Consider the following 17,602-nt stretch of genomic DNA (forward strand, 5'->3'; position numbering starts at 1 on the left):
ACATGCTGGTTCTAACATAGATATTCACTGTGCCATTACAATAACCTCTTCATTTTTTTAATATGCTTCACCGCATTACATTATAGTATTGCAGCAAAGCTGTGTTCAGGGCTACACTACGACTGAAATGGATCGACTTAACAGAAGCGCTGGTTTTAATCTACATGGCAGAATTAATGTAATTTCAGACCAAAAAGATTTTTAAAAAATCAGACAAAAATTTTGAGCATTTGAAATTTCAGATGTTTTTACACATTGATGTCTACAGGGCAGATTATTACTCCGAATTCGGAGAGAGCACACCCTTGTCCACCAAATCAGTTGGGTCTCCAGAGAAGTTGAAGAGCAGAGAGGTGGAGGAAAATTCTTTCCCTTTCACGTGCGTAGTGCTGTTTATGGCACATTAGTTGCACCAAATCATGTATATAAATACAATCCGGTCTCTGCATTGCCTCATCCTTCACAAAACACCTAGAGAACACCTTCCTTCCAGCACTTCATCAACCTAGCCAAAAGAAGCTCTTAATGTTCCTATCTCATAAAAATTTGCTCAGGGATCTTCTGCAACCTTTCTTTTGTAACTTCACAACTTCACTTTGTATTATTCGAAAAATACTAAACAAATATTTAACAATTCGCAAAATATTCTATTTGATTTGCTATCAAATTTTAATATTCGAACTTGCATTACACCCAAAATTTTGCTATTTGCACAGCTTTAACTATTATCAAAAGGAATACAAAAGAAGAACATACTTTTTTTATACAAAGTGAAAAGCTGAACGATGACAACATGTATGCATTTGATGTAGAATAACCAATGTTAAAAAATGCCAGGCCTGCGCGGTAGGTGCAGCACAGTCACAGCGAAAGCTAAAAGAGCGGCCTTTCAGAGCCTTTTCAAAACACTCATTTGGTAACTACAGCAAGCACACTTGCTTGGTACCCACTAGGGCATTAATAATAAATTTTGGGTAGTAGGCTGGCATTTGCTATGCTATTTTTCGTCATTCTTCTGAGAAGTGTGGTATCCGCTGAACACTTGCAAAAAACTTTGTGCCAATTATCCATGCAGTGGCTGATGATGATGAGGAATTATGGCTGAAGTGGGTATGCGCCACAGTTAATAGGGGAACAAGAACAAGCTTTTGTGATGATTAGGAGCATCAGAATGCCCAATCATTAAACTATTCGCATTGTGCGACGACTACTTGTTCTTTCACTCTTGTAAAGCGCTTTATAAATCCTATTTTTGCAACTGCTTTCCCGACATCAAGCCTGCCTAAGGCAAATTTGACAACAAGTCACAAGCACTGGTGTAGATAAGTGGTAGAATGCTGGGCTGGCACCCAGCAGACCCTGGTTCGAGCCCCACTGTGCTATTGGTGCTAGGTCATGCCTGCCTAAGGCAAGTTTGACAACAAGTTATGAGCAGCGGCGGAACTCAGTGGTAGAATATTGGGCTGGCACGTGGCGGACCCAAGTTCAAGCCCCACTGTGTCATTGGTGCAAGTTCCTTTTTCTAATTTCGCACGGTGTGGTTACGGACGGCAGCGGCGGTGAACAACAACTGTGCGTGACCCAAAAAGTGATCTCATAACAACTTTTGCGGTAAAATTGGGACATTAAAATCGAAGCCTTCGTTATTGAGCATTATGCATAGCTCAATTAATGAGGCCATGAGCAAAAGTTCAGATAACTGATGAGTAACCTCTGAGCATGTACAGCGTCTGAAATACTTGCACGGAATCCTATAAGCCAATTGGCTTACATACAATGTGCCTCCACCATGGCAGGCATGCTCCCTCAGATTTCAACACAACAGTGTTAAAGAGCTCGTTTCGTCAAAATTCTCACATAGGCATGGATGTCTTTGGTTCTGGTAAAAAAATCTGTGTGATTATGAAATCAAGATAGATGAATAGAAAATAAATTATAAAAATCAGCAGTGCAAGTGGAGATCAAACCCAGACGTTCTGTGTGACACGAATGTGTTCTACCATATGGCCACGCAATCGCTCAGAACTGTTTCGTAAAAAACCTATAGTATACGAATGTGATTTAGTGTGAGGAGTCTCTTTAATAAGCGTAATATTGCGTGGCTTACCTTTGTTCACAATTTCACTAAGCTTCAAAACATAAGAATTGCACAATGCGTAGGTAGTTTAAAACCCTACCCATGATAAAATGCTTAGTTATAACTAATCATGACTAGCAGCAATATCATCAAAAAAGTAGGCGGATGGGCTCGTGCGCCTGTTACCTTGCGGACACATAGTAGGTACGTAGCAACTGGCAAAAGGAAGAATCATGGCACAGTGGACAGTTTGCAAATATATTTGCAATAAGGATTCTAGAATCATCTGAAGAGGCCTGTGTTACATGCACAGAAGTCCCTTTCCTTGCAGCATAGTCAAGGTGTTTCCTGATAAGCGAAGTCAGAGTAGCACCTCGCCGCGATAGTCTAGTGGCTGAGGTACTTGGCTGCTGACCTGCAGGTTGCGAGATCAAATCCTGGCTGTGGTGGCTGCACTTTCGATAGAGGCGAAAATGCTGTAGGCCCGTGTGCTCAGATTAGGGAGCACGTTAAAGAAACCCAGGTGGTCAAAATTTCCGGAGACCTCGTCTACGGCGTCTCTCATAATCATATGGTGGTTTCGGGATGTTAAATCCCACATATCTATAGAAGTCAGAGTAGTGATTTCGAAGGAAATTTGAAATACCATATTTCCTAGTGTAATGAACGCATTTTTTTTTTTTTTTCAAAAAATCAGAGCAAAGTTGGGGGTGTGTTTATTATGCAGGGCAAACTTTCTGAAAACTTTTCTGAGATGAGAAAAAAATGCGGTAATGCAAAAAAAGAAAGAAAAAGTTAGGTCGCTTAGCCTTTTGCAATCGACATACATGTTCAGTGTTTAGAAACAGCTTCTCTGTTGCACTTTACTCATCTTCGGTGACGTCAGCTATCTACTGTAAGCTGTCCCCATGCCACCCGCACATGCCATAAAAGCGTTTTGTGACTATCTTTTCTTGCAAACGTTTAACCGCAGCATTAGTATGTGCTGTGATCTCGAGGGGCACCCAAAAGCATGCGCTACGACGCTACTACGCACCTATCCAACTTCGCGGCAACCTCGCACAACAACTGGGACAAGCCCGTTGACATTGTAGCAAGTAACCAACATTGCAGCAAGCTACCCCCGATCACAAGATTAACAACAAAATACATTAGCCGCCTCGTTTCCACATGAGAAATTCCTGTACGTGCAAAGAACAAGCGAAGCGAGTATCGGGGGGGGGGGGGGGGGGTGCTACCATGTTGCGGAAATTGTCAAAATCTTTTCTGAGTGACAAGCGATTTATTTCTGTTTTTCCAAAAACCTACGACTGGATAGCGACAAATCATCCTTTGCCGTTATCCAGTCGTAGGTTTAGGTCGTTGGGCCTTAAAGTTTCGTATTTGCAGGAAGCGACCGTCGGTTGGCGCGGGCAGTTTCGTGACCTTCGCTCGCTGTGTGCTTATCAGCTATGATATCTCTACACTCACACCATTCGTAAACCCCACTGTGGTGCACAGATAAAAAATACGGGGAGACGTGCTGTGCACAGTTAGAAAGAAAAACAATACAGCAAGCGGCAACGGGCGAAGAGGGGTGAAAAAGCGAGTCGAAGTAACCGAGGTGGGTCGGCATAATAATAAAAAAATGGCAGAGATCCAACGGGTAAGGAAGCACCAGGTTTCGGTTAGTGGGACTTTAGCAGATGAATGTAGGTAAGTGCGTTTATAACGCAGGGGAAAAAAATCTAAATTTTGATGACTTTAGTTGGGGGGTGCGTTTATTATGCGAGTAATTCATTGCGTAAGTAAATATAGTAGTCCCAGTTACGCAGTCATGTTGCTCAAGAATCCCCCAGATATTTCTTCCTTTTTTTGTCTACTCTTCTAGCTTGTTTTGTCTGATGCACTTTTTTCCCACAGCCAGGGCGAGACTACCCTCTCCCTTCTAGCTTGTCTGCAGGAGTTTACAGTAGGATCATTACAAATTTTATTTTATCTTGTACAGCTGCACTACAAGCAACTTGATCCCATAGTGATTTATGTGGAATGCTAAGCAGTACAGTCGAACACCTTTATAAGAGAAAGATGGGTATAAGAGACACCGGTGAGCCTACATTGAAATAGTTGTAGAAAAGAAAAAGCCTACGTGGTACCATGCTTATGAGAGACACCTTATATAAAAGACAAGAATTGCTCCTTGGTGCATGTCTTTTATAAAGGCGTTCAACTGTAGTCAAAAAACATCATGTTATAGCTGGTTTCAGGCTATTAATAGTTGCATTTTGATTAGTACAAGCTGTATTTTACTTCATAAAAAATGTCACGCTTTCCAACTGACCCCAGTAGTACATTTTTTTATGTTATTCGTGTGACTACCAGGCGGTCAGAACAATTTGGATGTTCAGTTTATCTCATTGTTTTACTCTGAAATTATTTAGTAAAATAATGTGTTGGTGGCGAGCTTTCTGGCTCTGATCCATAGAAAAAATTTCACCTTCTTCATCTGTCAATACCACTCGTGTGTGCTGCCTTTGAGAAGTCGTCATAAAGAGCTCAATTTGTATAATCATAAACAAGTGAATTTTGTAACTAACCGTTTTGCTGCCATTACTTTTTCATTCAAGTTTGCTGTGAAATAGCATCTAAGGTGCTATCGAAGTTTAAGCAAGCAAGTATTAAAACCACATCTATGCTTTACGACAGAAGAGGTTACAGATGAGCACGATTTTAGCTCTTTTCTCGTGAATAAAGGTATTATTTTGTTGTAGTTGAGAGGCACTGCAGTTTTTACAGAAACTTTATGTTAGTGCATGTTATGGAAAAGAAGTACTGTGAATCAATATTTGGATTTTTGAAAGCTTCTACTCTATACGCCTTTCATAAATGTGTGATAATTGTATGCAACACAACAAGCGTTTCTGAGTTTATATTTTTATTAATTTTTTATTTGATATCACAGTTGACGAGCATCTATTGCACTTCACAAAAACTACAATTATTGCACTAGAAGTAAGTCTTAACTTTATAAAATATAAATGTAATAAGTATGTACTTGTGTTCTGCAATACTTCCTGCTTATGTATGCTCTTAAAAAAGTGAAGCACTGACGTATCCTCGCAATGTTTGTTGTACTCCTCCACCAGATATTTGCGTGTGACCAAGTCCAATGACTCAGTTGAACACCTGCTTGAACTGGGCAATGTAAAAGGGACGAATCTATTGCTCAACCAAGTTTACAAGGTAAGGTGGAATGGCAACATTGAACGTATACTGATGTAACAACATTACTGGAAGAAAATGTGGCATTGCAATTATTATAAATAATGTGAGAACAGCCAGCTCATCAATTTTTCTACAAATTGTCATGGCTTTGAAGAGAACGCACAGACTACTCAGTGAGGTTCTTTTTTTTTTTTCCTCGAGGTACAGCTGTATTCTGACCTGGCTGAATTTTTATTTAAAGAGCTAGATATTTTGAATTCACAATGACTTCACTGTTATGATGTTGTTTCCAGTTCACATATTAGTATTGAACGCTTGTGTTACTGAATGTTCACCTCGTGTGTGCCGTGAAAGATTGATGGGCTGTTACTTTTATTATTTGTACTGTAATTCTTATTTGTAATGTTATGGAGACAGTACAGGGGTTGAAGTGAGATTTCCAGTGGCTTATCATTATTATACAGTGAATATGCAATTAATCATCATCATCATGATTCATCATCATCATCAGCCTGTGTTAGTCCACTGCAGGATCTCCAGTTTACGCTATCCTGTACGAGACGATTCGGTTTGATCCCTGCAATCTTTCTAATATCATTACTCCATCTAACTCTGCCTCCTACGACTTTGTTTTCCATCGCTTGGTAACCAATCAGTTGCTCTTACTGCATGTTTACGATGGCACAGTGAAGTACTAATGTGTGTAGTACTACTATCATACCCACGTTGATGAAGTGCTGTACCAGCAGTGTTCTCGGACATTGCTACCTGATTTCCAAGTCAAGTCTTATGAAATTGCACAGCTAGTACCATTCTCTCTGCTAGTAACTTTGCACACTCAGTGGTACATGCTGGAACACAAGTAGCTGAATGTGCAATGTTCTTCCTATAAAATTTTGCATAAAATGATGATTTTTCGCTCACAACCAATGATGCTGACACCATAATTTCTGCGAAACGAGCTCTTTAACACTATCACATTAATATGAATAGTATTTTTTCCCACCTTTTTCTCATTTTCCCTGCGCAGAGTAGTGAAGCAGGTTCATCCAGAGCTGAATTTGTTTGTTAGTAAGCATTCTAATTTTTGCAGTGGTGACCAATGAAAAATTTTCAAGTTTTTCATGTTTCTACATTTTCGTTCTATTTTTCATGTTTCTGAGGGTTTTATACTTATTAAACCACCCCCCTCCCCCCCTAAAAAAACACATTCATGATCATCGTCGACCTATTTACGTCCATTGCTGGACGAAAGCCATTTTCCATGATTTCAAGTTTACTCTGTCTATATATATTCAAATATTATAGTACTTAACAACTCTGGAAAAAAGAGAACATTAGTGAATGTTAAATTCAAGAAACAGAGGGATGTTTTCATTAAATGCCATCATATAGTGTCACGTTTTGTTCCTGTCTGTATGTGCAGGAGGTTCTGCAGCTAACAGAACTCCAACCACATGTGCCACTAGAACGTCAGCAAGCCCTACGCATATTTTGCCAAGCGCGAGCACCAGTCGGAGGCATTTCAGTCAAGGAGCACCTCGAGGTCAACCTGGTGCCCATTACCATTCGCCTGACCTATTCCTTCACATACCACATGCTGCGCTTCTTCTTCTCATCACGGGCTGCCGGAAGTAAACTCCCCTGAACCCGCACTGGAATAGGCACTTCGTTGTCTGTGCACGTGCATGAGCTTGAAGAGCATTTTATCTATCATTACATGCATAATAGGCCGGTCAACAGAGTTTCTACTCATCAGGATTTAGGCTGCCAAAACTAGTAGCATTTTGGTTGTTGCCTCGTGTCACCGTGAGAGTCTACAAGCTCTATCAACTTTAAATTCTACTACAAGTACTCACAGCTGCTTCAAACATGCCTTGCAGGCATTTTCACTGGCACAAACTGTGGCCAGCTCATTTTTTAAGCAGCACTGAGGGTGTCTGTTCATGTATAGCACAAAAGAGTTGAAAAGCAAGCAGTGGAGTGCACTCTTTTTTAAAGCCTAGCAAAAGGGAAAAGGAAGAAAGATGTACTACAACCAACTCCAAAGAACACTGCCTAGGGAAAATCACCATTGATTGCACATCTTCCCACATGCCTTTCACTAGACTGTGCATCAACAATGAACTTTGTTATGCCCATTTCAATTGCCAAACGTGTGTGGATTCAAAATCACAATATCAGCAGATCTTCATGTATCATCCCTTGTATTAAATACAATCATTAGGAGGACCGGTAACTGATCTTTCTTAACCCATTTTTTTTACGGTGCAGCACAAATCACAGGTCGTAGTGTTTCTAGCTGCAGTAGATGATCCCCAAAACACACAGTTATTTTACAAGCACTGTTTTTCTATCTCGAAAGCTCTAAATATAGATTTACATTTCCTCTAGCAACGCTGCAAATTGATAGCGATGCCACCAGCCCTTATTGCGATTTGTGAAAGTTATCGTCAGTGTGCTTTCGCAGTAGTTCCTGTCACTCGGCTTAACCACCTTTATTATAAGTTTTCCAACTATTTTTAAAAATAATGAGCTGTTGCAATGAGTGGGTTTGGTGTTATACACCTACCCTGTGTTTGTACTGCATTGTGTGCACCTGAGCGCAAGGTTGCCTGTGCCGGTGTCATGAGCGGCTTGTCCCGGCGTCGTTTCTCTCTCGATACACGAGTCAAGCCGAGTTGCCAAAGTCGTCATTATGCACATGCCCGGCCGTGCTGAGTAGCAGTGCACGTCATTTCCGAGATGAAGTGGAGGTAGAAAAACTACTATGTCGCTCCAAAATATTAGTGGCCTGGAAACTGCGTGCACGGTAGCATGAGCACGCTGTAAAGCTGCTCAATATGCACTGACAACCATGGAATTATTGCATCATGCGAAGCCAGTACCACTTCAACGCATACTACCAATGCAAGCCCTATAGATATATTCCGATAGATTAATATCTTTTAATATAAAGAAACCAACAATATTTCAATACTAACAAAATATTGTCAACTGCATACAGCAATCAATGATCACTTGGCTAGATACATCGATTGTTCGTGTTTTTCTCGCCAGAGGTGCTACAGACCTCATTTTGCAACTTTCAAAGAAGAAACGAAACTATAAATCCACCTCTCACAAAAAAACAGGGCTGGTTTGAGCCAATGCGACGGACGATCATTCCGTCAGTGGAGTCATCTCATTTCATGTTCTGGGCAGTTGTCGGTCCCTTTGAAGCCTATAGTCTCAGCATGTCTTGCATTGTTGCACAGACAAGTCCGATAATCATCTCGATGAGGAGCCAAAGCCTGCACCACCTCCTCCAAGCCACACAAGAAGAGGTCGCAAGTCGCAGCCTAGTCTGGCATCATCCAGCCAAGACGATGTTGAGAAAATGAAGGTATTAGTGACAAGTACAAATTCACTTAATTTTCCTGGCTACTTGTGTTCTGAGTTCGACAAGTTTAAAGACCAATAATAAAAAGCACCAAAGAGAAGTACTGCATCAAGCTAAGCACTGATCTGCCGCGGCGGTCTAGCGGTTTGAAGAAAACACTGAATGAAACATCGAGCTTAGAATAACAGTGAACTGAGTTGGTAGGTGTTCATGTTAAAGACTGGGCGTGAAAACATGGACGAAAGAGAAAAGTCGAGACAACAAAAATACTATTTGTGTTTTCTTGACTTTTCTCTTGTGTCGATGTTTCCATGCCCAGTCTGTTAACATGAAACACAGAATTATGCAAATAAAATTTTGTGCCTGCAATTAATCTTATATTCAATGCATAAACTTGCAAATTTTTTCAGCAATGCTTTCAAATAAAAGCAAGTACATTGAAACTACCAGGAAACAAAACAGTATAAAAGCATGTCTTCAGACTCAAATAAAAGGTGTTCAGTGCCGTTGTTGTCTCAAAAATATTTTTTCTAGAATCAAAATTATTGCCGTGCCATGGGCTGTTTCGTAAAGCGAGCAAAGTCTCCAATGTAACTGAAACAAGTAAAACTAGTATACTACTACTCGAAAAAGTGCCTTTTTTCCGTTTCACTATATTGTTTTTCCTGCACCAAGGCATATGAGTGGGCGAGTTCACAGCAGCGCTGGCAAAATGCTAAACCGTTTTCTGCTTTTTACGCAGTGTTTGGCCTGCCTCATTGATCCTGTCACCGACTCGTCCAAATTTCTTCGCCTGCGAAGCAATACCATGAACTACCGTTCTTCGACCGAGTTTTGCCACGTGTGCAACTCTGGTCCTGGTGGCGTGGACACCTCTATCAGCCTCGCTAGAGATAGTCCTGGCCTGTTCATTGCCTCGTCAGCTGGTGTTCTACGTGCCATCATCTATGATGACGACATCCTGGTTCCTTCAATCGTTGACCAGCCTGGCTCGGTGACATTGTCGGCAAGGCATAAAAGGACATCGTCGACGCCTGCCTTCTTCAGTAAGCGAGTTCACAGCAGCGCTGGCAGAATGCTGAACCGCTTTTGTTTTTTATTACGCAGGTATGTTACTTTAAGAATGCCAAGAGTATTCGTTCAGATAATCGTTTCCTGCTGCTGTTGTCTCACCCACACAGTTTGACATGTACCTCTGATATTTTGTCAGTATGCTCTCACCTTATTGTCTGCGTAAGCATGATTCTCTTGTGCGGTGATGTAGAATTCAAACCGGGGCCTCCTGAGTTAACAAGGCTAACACTCGTTTACGTGGTTGGTCCTTTGCTGATGAGACAGGTGATTTTTATGCAGCGGATGCTGACTTGTTTTCAGTGACTCAAATGCTTACCGAATTAATTAAGGGTCAGCAACGTATATTGCAAGATATAGCTGGTATGAAGAAGTATCATGAAGTTGTCAATTCTAGGTTTGATGCTTTGGAGACTTGTTTTTCTGCATTGGAATCTCTTCCCGTCACGCCTTCTACAGCTGCTGGTAACAAAGTGAACAGCGATATTCAGCAGTTATAAATCAAAATCAAGCAATTCGCTAAGCGGAATGGTGATCTAGAAAACCGATGTCGCAATAATTTGCTGCTGCATGGCCTCGCTGAGACACCAGATGAATTCTCTGACCTTCTTATGTCTAACCTTTCTGAATGGTTCAAAGGAAATCTGCAAATTGATTGCCCTAATATTGAAAGGTGTCACAGGATTGGACGTAGGCAAACTGATCGTCCGTGTCCCATTATCATAAAGCTGCTTGACTATCACGAAAAAACATCTGTCCTTAAAAACGGCTACAAACTTAAAGGGTCTAACTTTCGCGTTTCTGAAGACTATTCATTGCGCGTACGAACAATCAGAAAGAGGTTATCGGAAGCATCACAATCCTTTCGGGATAAGGGCTCCATTGTACGTTTAAGTTTTGATCATGTGTTTATAGATCAAGTTAGGTACAACTGGAACGATGACACTAACACCCTCATTAAGATTCATTCTCACCTAGCAAAAGCTTCTTCTAATGTCACCACTAAAGCTCCTTGATGCCTTAGGAATGATACTAACGAGCCCCTGCGCATCTTAAATGTTAATGCCAGAAGCCTAGTCAACAAGTTCCCAAATTTTCTTTCACTTATCACGGCCCATTCACCGCATATAGTTGGCGTAACAGGAACTTGGTTAAATGAACATATATGCGATAGCGAAGTAACACCCCCAGGTTTTACAATCATCAGAACTGACAGACGTCATGGCACGGGAGGGGGTGTCGCATTATTTTTACGGTCTGATCTTAAATTTTCAGTTATCCCCAGTCCACCTGATACGGAATCTGTGTGGTGCAAGGTCTTTTTTGGAAGCATTTCATAGTTTTTGGCGTAATCTACCACTCGCCATCATCGAACATAGATCAGCTGCTCGCTTTAACAACTTTTATGCACGAGCGTTTCTTATCTACTTCCAACTTGATCTGCCTGGGTGATTTCAACACTCCAGGTATTTTGTGGCCATCTCTATCGCTCACAGGCTATGACGTAGAAATCTGCAAAGTTCTGCTAGACTTCTCACTCTATTTTTGTTTAAAACAGATTGTTGAAACTAACACACGAGGGGATGCAGTTTTAGATTTAGTTTTTATTCGTCCTTTCCTCTTAGACCATGGTTATGAATGCGAAGTTGCTGATGGTATTTCAGACCACAAGGCCGTTCTAGTATCGATTTCTGTTCCTGTACATACCAACCATTTTGTCTATCCTACATTTCCCGATTTTTACCGAGCCAATGACGCGTCTGTTTTTGATCTTTTGTCAGATTCTTTTGATGATTTCAAATGCCTGAGCGAATGTAATGATGTGAATTCCTTGGTGGCTTCTTTTGGGAAGACTGTGGCAACTTGTATTAAGCGCTTCGTCTTAATAAAAAAGAAAACCCCCCCCTTCCCTGGATATCGCGTGATATACTTCACCTGTCGCGTCGGGTTGCCAGACTGAGATGTCTAAAAAGAAATGGTGACGCCCTTAAAATACAGGAATTTACCTCACCAAAGAAGAACTTCGGATCAAAATTAATTTGTCGAAGGACTTCTATTTCAAAGTTACGTAGCAAGATTTAATGAAAAGCAACCCTAAAAAATTTTGGACTTCTATTTTACCCACCTCAGCTGCCTCAAATACAGTTGTTATAAATAACGTCCCCTGCAGTGACCCCTCAACCATTTCTAACGCGTTCAATGAATACTTCCAATCGGTATTCACAACTGACAACTTAAGACATCCCTAGCTTTCACCATGGTTCAAATAACTCAATCAGTGACATTTCCGCATCTCTCGACGGTGTTATGATCCTAATTTTGCACCTGGGAAATAAGAAATTTCTTGGTCCTGACGGCATTCCTAATATTTTTCTTATTAGATATTGTGAGTAGACCAGCCGCTACTTGACCATAATTTTTCAAAAGTCCTTAAGCACTTCAACTGTTCCTTCAGCTTGGAAATTAGCGAAAATTCTTCCTATGCATAAATCTGGTAGCAAGCAGTCACCATTAAACTATCGCCCGATTTCATTAACGTCTCAATCAAGTAAACTTTTAGAACACATAACCTTTAAGCATATCATGGTGTTTCTTGAATATAATAACATCCTAAGTAATGCCCAGCATGGTTTTCGCCATGGTTTTAATACAACAACCCAGCTTGTAGAATTTTCTCACGACATTTCGAACGCTCTAGGCTCTGGTTACTAAATTGATGCAATTTTCATCGACTTTGCAAAAGCATTTGACCCTGTTACACATTCTAAACTTCTGCACAAACTTCACGCTGTTCTTAACAATTATTTCTTAGTTGACTGGATTGCTAGCTTTTTAAACCGTTCTCAGTTTTTTTTATTTATTTATTTTATTTATTGTACCCTCAGGGCATACAGCATTATAGAGGGGAGTGGGTTTAGAAGACAAAAAATACAATTGAAACTTGAAAAACAAATCACATTCAGTACATGCGTACAACACTCGAGAATAACGTGTAAATGACAACGCTTAAACAATATCTAAAAAAAAAAAATACAACATGGTACAACGTATCTGCGATACACAAATGAACGGTAACCGAACAGCAGCAAACAAAATCAGGGAAAAAAAATAAATAAATAAATAAAAACTGAGAACGGTTTAAAAAGCTAGCAATCCAGTCAACTGGATTGTTTGTTTCTTTTAATTCCTCAAACTCGTCTGTTGTGAATGTTTCATCCGGAGTCCCCCAGGGTTCAGTCCTGGGACCACTTTTGTTCTTATTGTACATAAACGATTTGCCCAATTACGTGTCTGCAAAAATTCGCCTTTACGCTGATGACTGTGTCCTATATAATGTAATTATTACCAATGATGACCACAATTTACTTAATGATTGTTTTGCACAATTTTGCAGATGATGTGACACATGGCAAATGAACATAAACTTTACTAAACCAGCTGCTCTTTCCTTCTGTAAACGCAGCTCCGTTTCGTTGTTCGATTACTCCTTCAGTGGCTCCTCTCTGTCACGTGTGTCCGAATACAACTACCTAATTGATTGATATGTGGGGTTTAACGGAATACAACTACCTAGGCCTCATCTTCACACCTAATATGTCTTGGTCTAAACATATCGAATACTCTTGCATTAAACCTTTAAAGAAACTGGGCTACCTATATCGTACATTAAAAGATTCTCCACCCGAAACAAAGTTGCTAACGTATAAATCGCCCATCCGCCCTATCCTCGAATATGCCTGCCCCGTATGGAACCCTCATAAAAAATCGGACATCAGCACACTAGAATCCGTTCAGAAGAAAGCCATCCGTTTCATTTTCCGCCGTTACGACTGGAATTTCTCACCCTACTTTCAACTTGCTACGCTAGGTCTACAAACCCTGTCCGAGCGACGCGAGCTCGAATGCCTAAAGTTGCTGCATTTTAATGTTAATACCCCACGCTACGCATTAACTAACGAATATTTGTCTCCTGATAAACTGAAACCCACAAGGAATAGCCACAAGCTCAACCTGACACCATTCCATCCACGTACTAACCTATCTAAATTCAGCTTTTTTCCGCACACTATAGAAAAATGGAATGTGTTGCCTGGGTCAACTAGATCATTGCCTTTAGAAGATTTCTTGCATGAATGTATTGATTTGCGATTTGTTCATTAAGAGTTGTAATTTCTTGCATGAATGTATTGATTCGTAATTTGTTTATTAAGAGTTCTATTCCTGTTTGTTAAGAGTTGTATTTTTGTATGTGCTGATGTATAGCAAACCCACTCCTGCGATGGCCCAATTCGGGCTGCAGTATGTAAAAATAAATAAATAAATATGCTCCCATATGTGCCAGATTTATGGAAACCTTGACGCTATCTTGCTCGTTTTGCACAGGCTTTTTTTTCTCCCTGTCTATAGGCAAAAGTATCGTCGCTCAACAAAAATGTGGGACAGGAGTTGAACGTAAAAAATATGTTTAGAAGTCCGGTTCGAAAGGCACCGAACTAAGTAAGGGCTCTCCAACGTGCAGTAGCGTGCCGAGAAGAACCAGACGTTTGTGTACGTAAAGGTTCCTGAAGTGCCACTGCGCCCGAGCTATAAGGGCGAGAAGGAGAAAAACCTGGAGGATCTGCATGACTGCACGTTGGAGCTTCCGACCCTGGAGTTGCACAATCGCACTTGCACTTGGCTCGACCTGCTTATGGTGGTCAAGAACACTGCACGCAAGGTCCTCCTCTCATAGGTGGGTGGGCCAGCTGAACAGTTCGTAAAGGGCTTCACAAAGCAGCAAGTTGAACATATAAGCAAGATATTTGAAGTCTACTCTAACCAATCCTTGATTTAGGTGTGTGGTAATGGCGCCCGTGCGTTGATGTTCGCAAGCGCTGCTCACAAATGTCATCATGTAGTGCATGATCAGGACACCAATGTTTACATGCATTGCTAGCCAGCGAACCTTAGCAGAAATTTTCTGTGACTTGCGATTGCTGGCTGACTGGTACTGCTCACTGCTGCATAGCAACCACATCATTGGCTTCGGCGAAAGTTCTAAGTAGCATGAAGGCAGCTAGGGCTATTTGCTTAAACTCTACTTTCTGGCTCTAATTTAACATGTTTTTTTTAAATACCATTCGAACATTTTAATCTCATAGGCGGTCAAGCAGAAGTTACAAATCAAGAGTCACCAGGCACAGGGCAATGCTTCTGAAGACACCAGCCAGCCGCAGGATGAGGACAAAGCTCGACTGTTACTGGGTGCAAAGCTACTGGTTAGTACGAGTGGAAGTTAGAGCATCTGTAGATGAGGAGTTAGGTAGAGGTGTGGGTGTTTGCGAGTCAGTTCGATCAAGGTTGTAGTAGCTGGCACCCTGTTCTTGTGTGTTATCTGCAAAGGGTGCAAAGGCCGAGTGAGCCGGTGTGGCTGGTCGCTTTGTGTGCGGCGTCTTCCTACGCAGCTAACGCTGACGGTCACATTATCATATCATATTCAGAGATGTGTTCAAGCAAGAGGCAATGCAATGACTAGGCTTGTGCGAATAGTGAACTTTAGGTTTGAAGCGAGTTCAAGGCGAATGGTGATTTGGTTTGAATAATTTCAAATTAAATCCAAATATTATATATCAAACATCACGAAGAAAAATGGACTTATTTGTCATGACCCAACCAACCTGCAAAATATATTTTAGAAATTTAAACAAGGCCTGTGCTAATGCCATTCTTTTTGCCTCAAAGGAAGTGGAAACAACCTTGAACAGTACCAGAATTTGCCTTCCGGTACAATGCAAATGATAACTGTAAAATATGCTGTTTTAAAATTTACTATACTTAGAGCATATAAGCCAGAATAACAAGCTTTTTAACTGATAAAATGGGCATGATAAATTGATGCGAGACTAATATGTTCATTGAACTTTGAAATGAGGCTTCGCAATAGTGTAGATTTTTCCTGGATAGGTGTTTTCATGGCTTGACACCCCTTTACTGCAGTGAAACAACCTTTACAAGGATGATACACGGGTTAATGTGCATTTATTCGTTTGTTTCGAATACTTCAAAATTTTTAGTAATTTATATTCGAATCAAAGCAAATTCGAGTACTGTACTGTTCATTAGGATGTTCAAAGTCTTCGAATATTTGCACAAGCCTAGTGATGACATTTTCCTCAAATAATGTAGGCAAGATAACTTTCATTTGAAATAACCATGCGGTTCTGAGAATTCAAATTTATGACAGTTCTTTAATATACTGTATTTACTCAAAAGTTAAGAGTTTTTTTTTTTTAGTAGTTTCACTACTTAAAGTTGACTCTCGTGTTACAATAGATTAAATGCCGTACACAATTTTGTGGGACTATTTATAGAATTGAATTCAAATATTTTTCTTTATATTGAAATTTTACTGTAGCTCTGTTAAATTGGTTCCTGTATTATGTTGGCAAGCAGGAGGTTCATTTTCAGCTATCATGGCCACACTCTTACAGGTACAGAAATCTAAAATGCACATGCGTGGTGTCGTCTTAGTACAGCAAACACCTAGCTGGTAGGCAAAGGAACGCTTCCTACAGAAAACAATGCGATGGACAGCAGTGATGATGGCGCACATAATTCAGATGTGTCATACTAGTACCTTTCTTTCTCAGGTCTGTGCTATCATTTTCTGCTGGAAACCTCTACTTGCGATGTACATTGTTTTAAGTCAGATAAACACTATTATTACTTCGCTGGTAATGAGGCCAGACCAGTATAGCTGTAATACTTATATAATGCAGTAAAACATGACTGGTATAATGCGTTACACTGGCATTTGTGCACTAAAAATGGCCCAGATGAATATTGCACGAATATGCTGCATTTTGAAATTGGACAGTGGCCTCTTCAAGTCTGTAACACCATTTTTAGAACGTGAGTAAGTCACACTTTCACAGATGCTCCAAAAGGTATGGCCGCATAAAAAATTATAGAATGACTTCTTTTTGAAGCTTGTGCTGTGCACTCATAATGCATCAGTTGCACTAAAGCAATAACACGGCTGCTGCTAGTCTGTGGCACACAGTCATGAAGGAAAGTCCCTGGATAAGTGAGATTTGGCCATGGCACAGTTACGATTAGCGAATTTAGTGCAACACTCCAGTCACATTGCATTCATTTTGATGCAGGGTGGATCAGAAAAAAGCACCAGGAGGGGATTCTTCAAATGAACATGACCATTCTCTAGGCTGGTCTATGCAAGCACTACATGCATAGTTCTCAAGCTGCCAATGCACCGACTGTGTGCAATTCTATGTGTACATACATGCATACATCAATGTGATACATGCTCACTTGTACTTGATAATGAAAGACCGATCGGTACAGCTTCTACAAAAATATTCGCTGAAGAAAAAACTGAATGGTTGGCACGTTTTAGCGATATTTAATTTAGAAATTTTGTGATTTTTTAACTGTATGCACTATACCTTTATATAAATACTCACTGCAATAAGTTGCAGTGCAGCAGCTGTGCACTGCAGGTATTTGCACTATTTCTGTTTCAGCAGCATATGCGTAGCTGCACAAATTAGTGCGAATCATATGCTGTAATTTCGACATTCCTATTGGTTTATGCAGATTTTTTATCTCTACCGTGCAGTATGCTTACCATATATGGTTACAATATAGACAATCCTGCACTCTGTAGATATAATTTGTTCTTGTTGACTGTTTATGAACAAATATGGTGTCTACTTTGTGAAGCTTAATTCGCTGGAATTTGTATAAGGGCATGCTTCACACACAAGAAAGCTATCTTGTACTACTTTAAAAACTCTGCAGGAGCCTAGCCTGTTTACTTGCTGTCTTTGCTGTACACAATTATGCATTTCTCAAGATCTAAGTCATTC

At 40.5% G+C, this 17,602-nt stretch overlaps 1 pseudogene; it reads left to right on the forward strand.

Annotated features, from left to right (window-relative positions):
• Positions 1-16,921, forward strand: part of LOC142775018 (protein hobbit-like) — a 38,458-nt pseudogene extending 21,537 nt beyond the window's left edge.
• The last annotated feature ends 681 nt before the right edge of the window (positions 16,922-17,602 follow it).

This window comes from Rhipicephalus microplus, chromosome X (assembly GCF_043290135.1).
Source record: "Rhipicephalus microplus isolate Deutch F79 chromosome X, USDA_Rmic, whole genome shotgun sequence".
NCBI classification, from domain to species: domain Eukaryota; kingdom Metazoa; phylum Arthropoda; class Arachnida; order Ixodida; family Ixodidae; genus Rhipicephalus; species Rhipicephalus microplus.